The sequence below is a fragment of the Globicephala melas genome, chromosome 18 (assembly GCF_963455315.2).
Source record: "Globicephala melas chromosome 18, mGloMel1.2, whole genome shotgun sequence".
Lineage (NCBI taxonomy): Eukaryota > Metazoa > Chordata > Mammalia > Artiodactyla > Delphinidae > Globicephala > Globicephala melas.
Genome location: NC_083331.1, coordinates 22,817,062 through 22,831,627, shown reverse-complemented (window position 1 = coordinate 22,831,627; position 14,566 = coordinate 22,817,062). Strand labels below are relative to the sequence as shown.

Sequence of the window (14,566 nt, the reverse complement as noted above, 5' to 3'; positions counted from 1 at the left end):
GTAAATTGGTGCAGCCACTATGGAAAATAGTATGGAGGCTCCTCAGAAAATTAAAAATAGAGCTACCATACTATCCAGCAATTCCACCTCCGAGCATTATTCGGACAAAAACAGAAACAGTGATTTGAAAAGATATATGTACCCCTATGTTCAATGCAGCACTATTTACAACAGGCAAGATATGGAAGCAACCTAAGTGTCCATCAATAGATAAATGGATAAAGATGTGGTATACAACTCAGTCATAAAAAAGAATGAAATCTTGCCATTTGTGACAACGTGGATGGACCTAGAGGATATTATGCTAAGTGAAATAAGTCAGACAGAGAAAGACAAATGCTGTATGGTTTCACGTATATGTGGAATCTAAAAACCAAAACAAATGAACATAAAAGAACAGACTCATAGATACAGAATGTAACAAAGAGGTGGTTACCAGAGAGAAGGGGGATTGGGAGATGACTGCAATAGTTGAGGGAGATTAAGAGGTACAAAATTCCAGTTACAAAAAAACATGAGTCACAGGGATGAAATGTAAAGCATGGGGGATATAGATAGCTATACTGTGATATCTTTGTATGGTGACAGATGATAACCAGACATATCATAGTGATCATTCTGTAATGTACAGAAATATTGAATCACTATATTGTGTACCTGGAACTAACATAGTGATGTAGGTCAATTATACCTCAATTTGTAAAAATGTGTAAACACTGGGAAGAAATGCATAAAAATGCTAACAATGAAGGTTCTCTCAGGGGGGGTATTATGGGTGATTTTGAATTTTTCCTTTATGTTTTTATGCATTTCTATTTGTCTGCAATGAACATGTATGTTTTGCTTATAAAGTTAGAAAGAAAACAATAAATGTCATCAAAAATGAAAATCTTAAAATAAAATATGGCAGTAGGTACATCTATTATTTTCTGTAGGCTTAAACTACTTCATAATAAAATTTAATATATTTTTAAATTTTGTTGTTTAAAAGAAGAATGCTGTAGAAATTTAGGCAATTAGAAGGAGCTAGTCTAGTAAGTCCAATTTTCTTACTTTTGAGCCCAGAATACACAAGGCTGATTATTTTCTGTTTTTAGCAAGAGGAACAATGGAGAGTTAATGTAGAAGAAGAAACTGTCCTTGATATGATGAATCATTGGCACTTTTGGCAAATGGATGGTCATTTCTAGAAGGAAGTGAATTATCTGAACATAATTATATTTAATCCTCTAGTTTTAAAAGAGTGTTTCAACTCACACACTATCCACGTAGGTTACTCTTTTTCTTCCTTACGGGGTGTGAATGTGAAGCTTTAGGGGCACAGTCAATGGATGCTACATTTTCATTGCTGCTAAAAATGTGTAATTAGAGTCTGGATTTTGAAATAACAATTGGCACACGTAAAGTACTGACTAGCTGTGCAAGACCACAATTGACTTTTTATTTTTAAACTCCTCATAAAACTTCCTCTTGATTCAAAATTGCCATCAGACATTTTCTAATGTAATTAGAAAGGAAGCCACAAACATCTTAACTTTGGATCATATGTAATTTTTAGAATTAATAGCAAGATCCGGAGAATTTTGTTTGTTTGCTTTTAAATCAGAGTAGTAACTAAGTCTGAAACATTTCACTAGTGAGGCCAGACTCACTTGAGATATATTGTTAAACCTGAGGGGTGAAAATACATCACAGACACTAGTGGTATTACACAGCACACATTTTTCTGAAAACGTAGTCTCTGTGCATGAGGATTAGATATATACCCACAATAAGAGAGCATACTGGCCTATAATTTTCAACATTACATCCTTGTATTTTTTATTGTACGCTATTTTTCAACTGGTAGAGGAACATGGTCTCATAAAGCTAATATTTATTCTTCCATGTTTATAGAGCTAATAGAGCACTTCAGGAAATGAGAAACTCTGAGAAGTCACTTATAACTTGGTGTCCCGTGCGCCAAAGAAGAGAGGACAGGAAAGTCACCATGTTTGAAAAATTGGGCTCAGGAACTCAGTTATAAAGCTTTAAATAATTAAACAACACAAGATAAGGGAGGCCTTTGATGTTATTTCTATCTCCATAAACGTAGTCTATTTATAGATGATCAATCTTATCATGTAGGATTCTTCATTTTACTAGAGAGCAAAGAAAAAGAGTCCTTTAGTTCAGTTCCCATGTGTAACTCTGTAGCTTCTGTGTGTATTTCGTGCAAGCTAAGGAGGAGAGTAACTGTAACAACCAAGATACCCCTACTTATAACTGTGTTTTTGTTTTTGTTTTTGTTTTTTCCGGTACACGGGCCTCTCCCGTTGCGGAGCACAGGCTCTGGACGCGCAGGCTCAGCGGCCATGGCTCACAGGCCTAGCCGCTCCGTGGCATGTGGGATCTTCCCGGACTGGGGCACGAACCCGTGTCCCCTGCATCGGCAGGCGGACTCCCAACCACTGCGCCACCAGGGGAGCCCTAACTGTGTCTTTAAATCATGAATTCTTCTCATTTTCTTATTAAGTAACCTCTGTACTAGGGAATTCAATGATTCCTTATGTTAAGTCCAAAGAAAATAGCAGTGAATGAGAATTTGTTTTTCTATGGAAAGATTGTGCCTATATTACGGTAAATGTCTCAAGAGATCACACCCCTTAACAAAGCTTTTGTGGGAGAAATTTCCAGAAGCTGTTTCTATGTCCTTTCCTTCTTTTTTTTTTTTTGCGGTACGCGGGCCTCTCACTGTTGTGGCCTCTCCCGTTGCGGGGCACAGGCTCCAGACGCGCAGGCTCAGCGGCCATGGCTCACGGGCCCAGCCGCTCCACGGCATGTGGGATCTTCCCCGACCGGGGCACGAACCCGTGTCCCCTGCATCGGCAGGCGGACTCTCAACCACTGCGCCACCAGGGAAGCCCTGTCCTTTCCTTTTAATGGATAGCCTTACTTGAGATATTGGAAGAATCCAGAGAAATAAAAGGCATCAAGTCATTTCCTCGTTCTCTGCAGACATGAAGAATGGAGGGCAGGAATGGGGGCAGCTGCCAGAAGATAAGTGAGGGACAAGGCAGAAATGTGGATGGAGGGTGGGTGAGGGATATCGGGGCTGATGCGAGAGAGAGTTTCAGCTGCAGTGAAGGGCCCTTTGAGCTACCCGCAAACTGATTCCTGAACTACCGAGGAAGCCTGTGACACGGAGCAGAGAGCTGACGCTGGGGTGCATGATACAAAGCAAGTGAAAAACGACTCCTTTGCTACTGACCTGTTCTAGTCTTGCCTTGGACTTCAGATGCTCTACCCCCCCTTCCTTTCTCAGTGACTGAGCTGATGATACCTTTGCAACACCAGTCCCACTATTTCCTCTGGGGTCCGAGCCCTGTCTTTTCTGTAAGTCCCCAGAGCTGTCTACTCTCTCCTGTTTCCCTGCACTGAGTTCTGATATTATCTTCTGAAAGTACTCTGTTCCTTCTCTCCATGTTCCCATATCAAACAACAGTGATCTCCCCTAAACACCAAACCAGAAATTCTGGTTCTCCAAAAGAGTATCCATATAGACACGTTGGTGTGTTTCTAGACAGCTGAAAAGCCAGTGTAGACCCAGCATTGAAGAATGATAGGGGGGAAGAGAATGGCACCCAGAGTTAAAAACTGGGGTCCAGGCCCGGCCCCACCATTTGCTCAACTCTGCCCATTTCAGCATGCTCAACTCTCACCGGCGACCCTCTGGTCTGGGCAATCCGGGTCCTCCTCTGCAGGGACAGGCAAAGGAGGTTTGAATTTGGTTATCACGTCAACTGGGGACTGGGTGGCGGGGTGCTGCTGGTCTTTAGTTCCTTGAAGGCAGGGCTACTAACCTTTCTATTGATCAAATCCATGGGCTGATCTTGCATCACAGAGAAGTATCCCCCTGCAAATGTCAATAGTGGCCCCACTGAGAAACAACAATAGATGATTTTTCATGTTCCTGCAACCTGTCTGTATTCTCAAACTTAAGTGGAATGTAGAGAACTTAAGACACTCAGCACAAAACTGTGGGGATCAATAAATTTGTGGACTGTACAGTTTCACAGGAACGGTTCAGAAAAATGGGTTTCTCTCTCCTGAAGACAAAAAGGATGACTTGAGACTTAAGTCTATGATGATACAGGGGGACTCTGACCATATATTCTGTCTCCATAACAGAAGAAATAAAGTGCCACGCGAGGATGTCGGGAAACACTTAGGTTTTCTAGACAGTGAGGTTTCTAAGAAAGGAGAATCTGTATTAGGATTCAAAGGGAAAGTGGATACCTAGGTATAAAGGTCTGAAAACAAATAGCTTCTCATTGGTTTCGGACAGTTCAAGTGGGATCTTATTTGCGGACTAGGGAAGAACATTTAGGTAACTTCTCAAGTCCTTTCTAGCACCTCTTTTTCCGTCAGACACTTGTTACATCTCTGCACACCGTAACATCCTACCAAGCTGACAGACTGGAGAGTTAAAGAAGGAGACACAACCTCCCATCCGTCCTCTCCCCCAATATGTATGTACCACATGCCTCACCCTTCAAAGTGAATCAATCATGGGGCCCAGCAATGAAGGGTGCAGTGGGAAAACTGGAATCTAGCCCAGCACTGCAGTGAAATCTACTTTGATTTCTCAGTAAGAGAAGTTAAAAAAAAAAAAAAAAAAAAACCCACAGTAGAGGGCCATTACAGGAGAAAACATTTGTCACCGTGGACAGAATAAAAGTCCAACCGAATGAAATAAAAGTCTGTGGGAAAAGACATGTCATTCTAGGGAAAGTACTCTGTTCCTTCTCCCTTGCTCTTCACTTAGTTTTTATCCACTCAGTGAGCCAAGAGCCAAGCTTTATCTGCTCTCTTGCTCATTTTTCCATCTATGAAAGATGGGTGGATTAATTTCAGCCTTTAGGTAGGTCTTTGTCAGAAAGCACTTTCAGAATAAAAGTGGTTTACTTGGTACCATCTCAGAAGCAGAACACGCACTTCCAAAATAAAATGCTTGCTTTGCTAGCAAGCTCTGTCTTTAAGTGAGCAACAATACTGTTAGTGATTTTTCGAGTTGTTAACGCACACACATTAAACAACCACCACCATCCCCCTGTTCTATCCTAATCAATCATAGGGTGAGGACCCCTTGGCAGAGCTAAATGAAAACATTCTGGCTACTGAGATTTTATAATTTGAAAAATGTCATAATGATAACACTAGTTGATATTGACAAATGCAGTTTTGATTTTCAATGTTTCAAAATATAATTTATCAGCGAGGTCTTAGCTAATTGAAAGTACTTAACAAAATCTGATATATGTAGACGCTCAATAAAAATGTACTGGATCTGTTCAGTTAGAATTTATGAACACAGAAATAAAACTTGTTTTAAGCCAATGTGGGGGATATATTTTATTTCTAATATCCTTGTAACATCCCCCAGAGTATCTAATAGTAAGTATGAGAAGGATCATATCAAATTTCTTCTCATTTAGATCCATCTCCCAATGAAATCAAAGGATTACAATCTGTGCATAACCTACTTCCACAGTTCTTATTGCAATAGGGTATGACTGTTACCCATTTAAAAGATATCCCTCAAAATTAATAACAACTTCAGTGAGACAAATGGAAAAATTAACACAAACCTTAAGCCCTCCAGCAGATCAGAAGACAAATGTGTTCTTTGGGAACTTGACTGAAACAAGGTATTCACACAACTCTTTTAAATGGAAGCTGTTCACAAAGGAAGTCCCATGGAAGACACTGTAGCTCTGACATGCCAGATGCTTCTGGAAGGAGAAAAAAAGCACACCATTAGGATGTGTCCAAAGCACCATGACTGCCAGTAGCAGCCACTGTGGTCAGAAAGTGCCGTAGTAGCACCTACCGCTATTATTAAGATAACAGTATGAATTGCTATTGCTTTTGTACCCCCAGATCTTCTTACTCATAAATGACAGGGTGGATGGTAATCTTTCAGCATTGTGTTTAGAAACTTCTAAAGGCCAGCAGTATTTTATAACCAAGAGAACTCTGCTTTTCCCCTTATTTAACCAGACAAGGGTTGAAGGACGGTGCTCAGGGTAAGAGCATGAAGGCGGGAACACTACTTTTCACTGAGAACCCACCAGCTGTGAGGCACTGGGCACAGACTCTTTACTCTGAACGATGGCCCTGCAATTAGAGGGCACTGGCCCCATTTTCCAGATAAGAAAGCTAAGGCACAGATTCCTGAAGTCAGGTTTACAGCCCAGGCATCAAAGCCTAAAAGGCCTCAGGGCTGACTCTCCCCCTCATTTCACTCTGTGGCCTGTGTGATTTAGAAAAATATTTCACTTGGTGCAGCCACTATGGAGAACAGTAAGAAGCTTCCTTCAAAAGCTACAAATAAAGTTACCATATGATCCAGCAATCCCACTCCTGGGCATGTATCCAGAAAATAAGGAAACTCTAATTCAAAAAGATACATGCACCCCCAATGTTCATAGAAGCACTATTTACAATAGCCAGGATATGGAAGCAACCTAAGTGTCCCTGGACAGATAAATGGATAAAAAGATGTGGCACATACATACTATGGAATATTACTCAGCCATATAAAAGAATGAAATAATGCCATTTGCAGCAACATGGATGGACCTAGAAATTATCATACAAAGTGAAGTCAGTCGACAGAGAAAGACAAATATCATATGATATCATTTATATGTGGAATCTAAAACAAATGATACAAAAGAACTTATTTACAAAACAGAAATAGACTCACAGACATAGAAAACAAACCTATGGCTACCAAAGGGGGGGGAGGGATAAATTAGGAGTATGGGATCAACAGATACACACTACTATACATAAAATAGATAAACAACAAGGACCTACACTATAGCACAGGGAACTATATTCAATATCTTGTAAAACTATAATGGAAAATAATCTGAAGTAGTATATATACAACTAAATCACTTTGCTCAACACCAGAAACTAACACATCATTGTAAATCAACTACACTTCAATAAAAAAAGAAAAATATTCCATACCCAGAAATATTATTGACAAGGGAACAGGTAATGCTACAATATACTAAAGTAACTCACATACTACTAAATTGATCAAGAAAATTCCTCTCCTCATTTGCTTTAGTTTTATATCAGACATCGTTTTATTGAGTCAGGCCCCACAGAAATACAGATAGCCAACTTTAAGCAGTGCACTTCCTCTCCCACCTTCCTCCTTATGCAAAGAGAGCTCTTTGGAAACCCAGTGGTGCCCATGGGTTGCAGGGCAGGTTTGTGTGCTGTGTGACATCAAGGAGATAGCAATGCAAACGGCCCATCTTCCTCTGATGCCTCCATGTGACCCACAGTGCCTTCATCGTCCCAGTGAAAGAGAACATCACCTTTCCCTAAGGGGAATGGCATCCCTGACGCAACCAGGAATAGAGCCTGCATCTTCTGTGGCTGTCTCTGAGTGATAGGACTGCATCTCCTCGTAGCTCTATCCATCTTAACAGCTAAAGGGTGGCTGACAAGTCTCGGCAGGGCTCCATCTAGGTTTCCGTTCTTATTTTTAGTCAAAAATCTACATGTTTTGGGTTGTTCCATTGCCAACAGCTTACTCTCCACCAGCTGTCCCAGCACCCACTCTTACAGCATGTTTCAGGGTCACTGCCCACCAGTCAATCACTTCAAAATTCCCCTCAACGTGCCAGCTTTTAATGCCATAGCCTTCTGCATGAGCCTTGGAACTTCTAGGTCATAACCACACTATACTTGGGAAGCTCCTCGGAAAGGCTAGAGAAGGATAAAGCAGGAAGGTCACATGGAACTTTTAAAACATTTTATTTTAATTTAGGCAACAAAAGCTTAAGGCATGAATAAAGAAACAAGGAAGAACAATGGATAGAGTTTTCAGAGCTCTGCAGAACTGGAGCCTAGGATTATTACGTGGGGAAAGAAAAAAAAGAGAACAGAGCCAAACAGAGCCAGTTTATCTTTGCATAAAAGAAGGAAGAAGAGCTTGACAAAGAACAGGGAATGAAAATATCTGGACCATGGACTCTAACCTAAATGACGGGAATACAAAATGAATAGAAACTCTTCTTAAAATCTCACATACTAGCTTTCTGATTTCCTCACATCCCTTAAAAACAAAGTTTCGGGTGGTATGCCTAAACGTGTACCCTGTTTCCCATAAAACCTCGACGGTAATTTCCAAACATTCACTCAACCACTATTTACTGTACACTTCTTTTTTGCATACTTCTTTTATTTTTAAAATTTTTATTGAAATATAGTTGATTTATAATGTGTTAGTTCAGATATATAGCAACATGATTCAATTATACATATATGTATATAAATATATATATTCTTCTTTATATTCTCTTCCATTATAGGTTATTACAAGATATTGAGTGTAGTTCCCTGTGCTATACAGTGGGTCCTTGTTAGTTATCTATTTTATATATAGTAGTGTATGTTTTTTTTTGTTTGTTTGTTTGTTTTCCGTCATGTGGGCCTCTCACTGTTGTGGCCTCTCCCGTTGCGGAGCACAGGCTCCGGACACGCAGGCTCAGCGGCCATGGCTCACGGGCCTAGCCGCTCCGCGGCATGTGGGACCTTCCCGAACCGGGGCACGAACCCGTGTCCCCTGCATCGGCAGGCGGACTCTCAACCACTGCGCCACCAGGGAAGCCCAGTAGTGTATGTATTTTAATCCTAAACTCCTAATTTATCCCTCTCCCCCTTTCCTCTCTGGTAACCATAAATTTGTTTTCTGTGTCTGTGAGTCTATTTCTGTTTTAAAAATAAGTTCATTTGTATCCTTTTTTTAGATTCCACATATAAGTGATATCATATGATATTTGTCTTTCTCTAAGCCAGACAGAGAAAGACAAATATCATAGTTCATACTTCTGAGTCAGTCAGTATGTCAGAAAATTCCAGGCACACTGATAAAAGCAAGATAGCCTTTCCCTCAAGCATGTTACTGCTTTGGAAGCGGATGCAACGTGGACATCAAAAATTATGAGAAGGTGGTACTAATACGTGTTTGAAAGAATGGGGTCTGGACCAGACTGCCTAGGGCTGTTCTTGCTTCATCACTAACTAGCTGTATGATCTTGGGCAAGGTATTTAAACTCTTTAACCTTGGCTTCCTCATCCGCAAAATGCAGAAATGATATACTTCCCACGTAGGCTGCTGTGAGCATTAAGTAAGATAACCTATACAACCGCTTGGCACAATAAGGGGTGCATGGTAAGAACTCATCAACTGTTAGGAAGGAGTGGTAGTGCTGTTATATAACACAGCGTGCTGATGTCAGTGAGGGAGAAAGTGCTCTGAAACTTTGAAAGGGCTGGCGATCCTCTTTCTCAGGAAGGAGGGCAATCTAGAAGGCTTCAGTAAGGAAGGTAGCATTCAAGATCAACCATAACTAAACACACACAAATAATTAGGCTTTCACAGAAATCCTCTAATGATAACTGAAAAGCTAGAAAATGAGCTACTTCAGAAAAAAAATAGGTCCATGAAATTAGACATTATTTTCCAGGATTTGGTGTGAAAGTAGATATCTACCATAATGACATAGCCAGGGAACGATACAAAGAAGAAAATCTATGTACTGCTACCAAGAAAGATACAATATCCCACTGGGTCCTGTTCTATTCAACTGTAATCCAAAATGACACCAGGGCTTTTTAATGGAATTGGCAAGCTCTGGGCACACCATTTTTAAACTTCGCCTCAAATTTAAGTCACAGGGCTTGTGACTCAAATCTCCAATGTGACCTTTACAGGGTATTGTTCAAGGAAACATGCCTGTCACTGCTCAGAGAAACCATACACCCTTTTATCCCGGAAAGTATGATGAAAAGATGCACTATATTGTTATAAGCACAGAGCCACAAAAGGATTCCGGCTTTGATTCTCCAGAAGCAATTAAAACAAAGACTCTATTTGATTTTGTATCATTCATGTAGAAATGCTGTCTTATCACATTAATGAACATTCCTACTTCCCCCATATTCTGGACTTTATTTGATTCAAAAGAAGCTTGGCAGGAATCTCATCATTTATGGATTTAAAATATAATGCCTCTGACTAAATCCCCCTTTCAAGGGCTTACTGAGCCACGCTACTTGTCTTTGTCAGACCCATAGGATATTGTACTGAACAGTAGAGCTAAAAGCACACAGTGACTTGAATTCTCTCACCCCTTCTCTGCTTCCCAGCCCTGGGAGGTCCTGCTTAAAGAGAGGGACCTTGCAAAAGACGTGGTGTCATCATTCCTTTCTCACCCTTCTTTATCCCTTCCACTGAATTAGGAAATCCTATCAACTCCTCTTCCCATTCATCCATCTCATGACATCACATTTCATGTGCTACCATATGCTTTTTGCTGGTGTTCCTTCTTGTAGCTCATCCTACAAACAGTCAAAAGATTTGGCATCTTGTTTGACTGGTCGATGGTGGTGAGAAATAAATATCACAATAAAAAAAATGAAAGAATGAATGCATAAATGAAATATTTTTTAAAATGTAACTCTAATTATATTCATCCACAACTCAAGAACTTACCGCGGCTCCCTATTTTCTTAAGGATCAGCTCTACATCCTCATTAGGAATACCTGTTCCCACCACCCTCTCTAACCTTAGAACAGACTATTTGTGACCCAAACCCTTGGGTCAATTAGAAATAGTTTGCTCATTATATTATAGTGAATCTCAACTAAGGATGCATCGTTAATTACCCAGGTCAACTAAATTGGAATCACCAGAGGAAAATCCTCACTATGCATTTTTAAAATGCTCCACAGGTGATTCAGATGCACATCACTTGTTAGGAACTGCTGCTGTGTCTCCTCCTCCTCTAGGTGTATGAACCCACCTAGCATAGCACATGGAAGCCTCACCTTTTCTTTTAATACATTTATTTATTTATTTATTTTTGGCTGCATTGGGTCTCTGTTGTCGCGCACGGGCTTCTCACTGCGGTGGCTTCTCTTGTTGCGGAGCACCGGCTCTAGGCGCACGGGCTTCAGCAGTCGTGGCTCGCGGGCTCTAGAGCGCAGGCTCAGTAGTTGTGGCGTGCGGGCTTAGTTGCTCTGGGGCATGTGGGGGAAGGCTCACCTTTTCAGTGAATCTTCCTAGGCCATAACAATATTCCATCCCTTCTCTAGTTTCTCGTCATAGAGTTAAAACATTTCAAACTAGAAAGGATCTTCCATTGATTCTCTTGACTGACTCTGTACTAGTATTCACAGCCTGGTGTAATCCCCTCTCCTTCCCCACCTTGAGTGTGGGCTACACCTAGTGTCTTCTGATGAACACAGTATGGCAGAAGGGATGGGAAGTGACCTCTCTCTTGCCCTGACTCTAATGATGCCAGCTGCCATGTTGTGAAGTGCTCTATGGAGAGGACCATTTGGCAAGGGACCGAGGCCCTCAGTCCACCCACCTGTCGAGAACTGAACCCTGCCAACAGCCACTGAGGGAACATGGAAATGGATGCTGCCCCAGTTGAGAGGGGTGAACTTCAGATCCTGCCCCATTTGTAATAACTGTGCGTCTGGCCAACACCTTGATTGAAGCCTTGTGAGAGACCATGAGCTGGAAGGACCCCTCTAAGCCATGGCCAGATTCCTGACTGTGATGGTTAGGGTTATGTGTCAATTTGGCTAGGCCACAGTACCCAGACATTTGGTCAGACACCAGTCAGATGTTGCTATGAAAGTATTTTTTAGATGAAATTAAAATTTAGATCAGTAGACACTGAGTAAAGCACATTATCCTGTGTAATACTGGTGGGTCTCATCCAGTCAGATGAGGGCCTTAAAAGAAACTAAGCTGAGATCTCCCAAGAAAGAGGCACTATGCCTGCAGACTGCCTTTGAACTTGAGCTGAAACATGAACTCTTTCTTGGATCTCCAGCCTGCCCTGCAGAGTTTGGACTTGCCAGCCCCCATAATCACGTGAGCTAATTCTTTGCAATAAAGTTCTCTATAAAATAGATGGGTAAAGATATATACCTGCATATATCTATATTTGTGTATATATATATATTTGCGTGTATAGATATATACACTACACACACACACACACACACACAAACACCCTGTTCTGTTTCTCTGGGGAATCTGCTAAGTTTCAGGGTAATTTGTTAAGCAGCAATACATAGCTAATATGAGACTCCTCCCCCTCCACAGCACTATTACTTCTTAAATTCCTCTCTAATTAGGGCCTTCAAGCTCTGTCAAGGTAGGCACCATGTTCACCATGCTTGCAACCAAACCTACAGCTCCCAGTATTGTGCCTGGTATATGGCAGGTGCCCAATACGTATTTGTAAAATAAACTAGTCAGTGATAAAGCTTTAGCAGCAGTGTCTTCCTATAACCAATAAATAAATAAAAAACCAAATACTAAACAAAACAAAAAACAATGGAACAATTCCCCAACTAAGATTCTTACTGTCTACAAGTACAGGTACCTTCACAAGAGGTACAAATCAGTGTGAAATTTTTAAGGTGACACATATATCCCTTTACTAGTCAGCAAAAAAGTAAAGATGAGGAGAACTGAGACACATTTGGAGACTGGAGTGGAGATTTTATGGAGCTGGAGAATAAGACTAGAGTGTGAATTCCAGAAAAACACACGTGAAGTTTTGGTGACTGGCTTAGAGCTATTGGAAGTGTTTTTGTTTCAGGTGGATGTTGACTAGGAGTGTGTTTTTGAAGATAAATGTGGCACCAGTGTTCAGAATAAGAAAAAAAAAGGAGAGGACTACTGCTAACAGAGTGAATTAGAGAGATAGGCGTGAAAATATAAAGGAAGGCCCAGATGGAAGAAAAAGCAGAGAATACAGGAAATTCCGTGAATTAGATGGAATTCATGATAAAAGAGAAGAAACAGTCAAAGATTATAAGAAAATTTTAAGCCTGGGTTTGGCAAAAATTGTAAGAACACTGACAGAATGTGGAAATTCAAGGCGGGGAAAACTGCTGTGTGTCTCCATGCCCAGGAGAGTAGAAAGCAATAATCAAAGCGGCTTTAAGATTTAGAAAAGTCACATTCCTTCCTATGATTATGAATATTGAAAACTCAAGATCTGATAAATCCTCAAAGATCAGTACGGAATATCAAAGACTACGTCCTCAATTTTTTCAACTGGGATGTAATTTACATACAGTACAACACACAGATTTTAAGTGTACATTTCAGTGAGCTCTGTCAAATGTAACCAACACAATAGTTAAGATAAAGAGCATTTTCATCACTCCAGAAAGCTCCTTTCCAGTCAAGCCCTTCCAAATGAGGAGTTCTGGTTTCTATCACCATTGATATCTTTGCCTATACTTGAACTTCATATATATAGAATCATACATTCTAAGTTATTTTTTTGGTCTGGCTTCCTTTGCACAACACAGTGATTATGTATTATTAATTTTGTATCCTGCAACTATCATTCTTTTTATATCTCACTGCACTCTATTCCTAATTGTGGGTTAAATATTTTTGTGTCCATGTCATGACAGATATCAGTGTGTATTTCTTTAATAGTGTCCTTATCAGAACTTGGTATTAAAGTAGTACAGATCTCAGAAAATGACTTAGGAAGTGTACTACTCTATTTTCTGTATTTACCTAAGATTAATATTATTTCTTCCTCAAATATTTGAAGGAATTCATTAGTAATACCATCTGGACCTGGAGGGTTTTTTCTGGTTTTTTTGGTTGTTGCTGTGGGAATGTTCAAGTCAATCAATTAATTCAACAAATACAGAGCTAGTCTTATTTTCTATTTCTTCTTGTAACAGTTTTAGTTGATCTTTGTCTTACTAAACAAGAAATTTTGTCAACTTCATCTAAGATGATTTTGTCTCTTACTACTTCTCACACCCTAAAATAACAGTTCCTGCACTTATTTTTTTCCTTTCCACTTCACTTGACTAAACTAGATCCACCTCTCTAGGTTTCCTTTCTTGATATATTCAGATTAATGTTACTTTTTTCCTCTTCTGTGAGCTTCTCCAGTCCTTACTAATTTAATCTTGTACTGCCTTGTATTTTCCATTATCTTTCATTAGTTTATTTTACCTCTGAAAATAGATTATAGAATTCTTGAAAACAGAAATTATACCTTAAACTTCATTGTTCCCCATAGCAACTAGCATACTCATTGAACATTAAATAAATATTTATGAGATTACTGAGTTTTCCACTCTGTGGGTTAGTTTAAACATCTACTGTGGATGAGTTTGGAGCACCTTATATAGTGCCAGGAAGCATGGAGTGTTAAAAAATAATGATAGTGGGCTTCCCTGGTGGCGCAGTAGTTGAGAGTCCGCCTGCCGATGCAGGGGACACAGGTTCGTGCCTCAGTCCGGGAAGATCCCACATGCCACAGAGCGGCTGGGCCCGTGAGCCATGGCCCCTGAGCCTGCGCGTCCGGAGCCTACGCTCCGCAACGGGAAAGGCCACAACAGTGAGAGGCCCGCGTACCACAAAAAATAAATAAATAAATAAATAATGATAGAAACAAGAAACTAATATTGGGCATGTCAAAAGGCATA

At 40.4% G+C, this 14,566-nt stretch overlaps 1 protein-coding gene across 7 annotated transcripts in view; it reads right to left on the bottom strand.

Annotated features, from left to right (window-relative positions):
- ENOX1 (ecto-NOX disulfide-thiol exchanger 1) overlaps positions 1–14,566 on the bottom strand; it is a 604,918-nt gene that overhangs the window by 293,786 nt on the left and 296,566 nt on the right. For 6 of the 7 annotated variants that reach the window (XM_030882173.2, XM_030882177.2, XM_030882178.2 and 3 more), the window contains one exon: positions 5,631–5,774. The gene's annotated coding sequence lies outside the window, so the exon portion shown is untranslated. The remainder of the gene's footprint in view (positions 1–5,630; positions 5,775–14,566) is intronic. The other variant, XM_060288270.1, reaches the window with a different exon arrangement.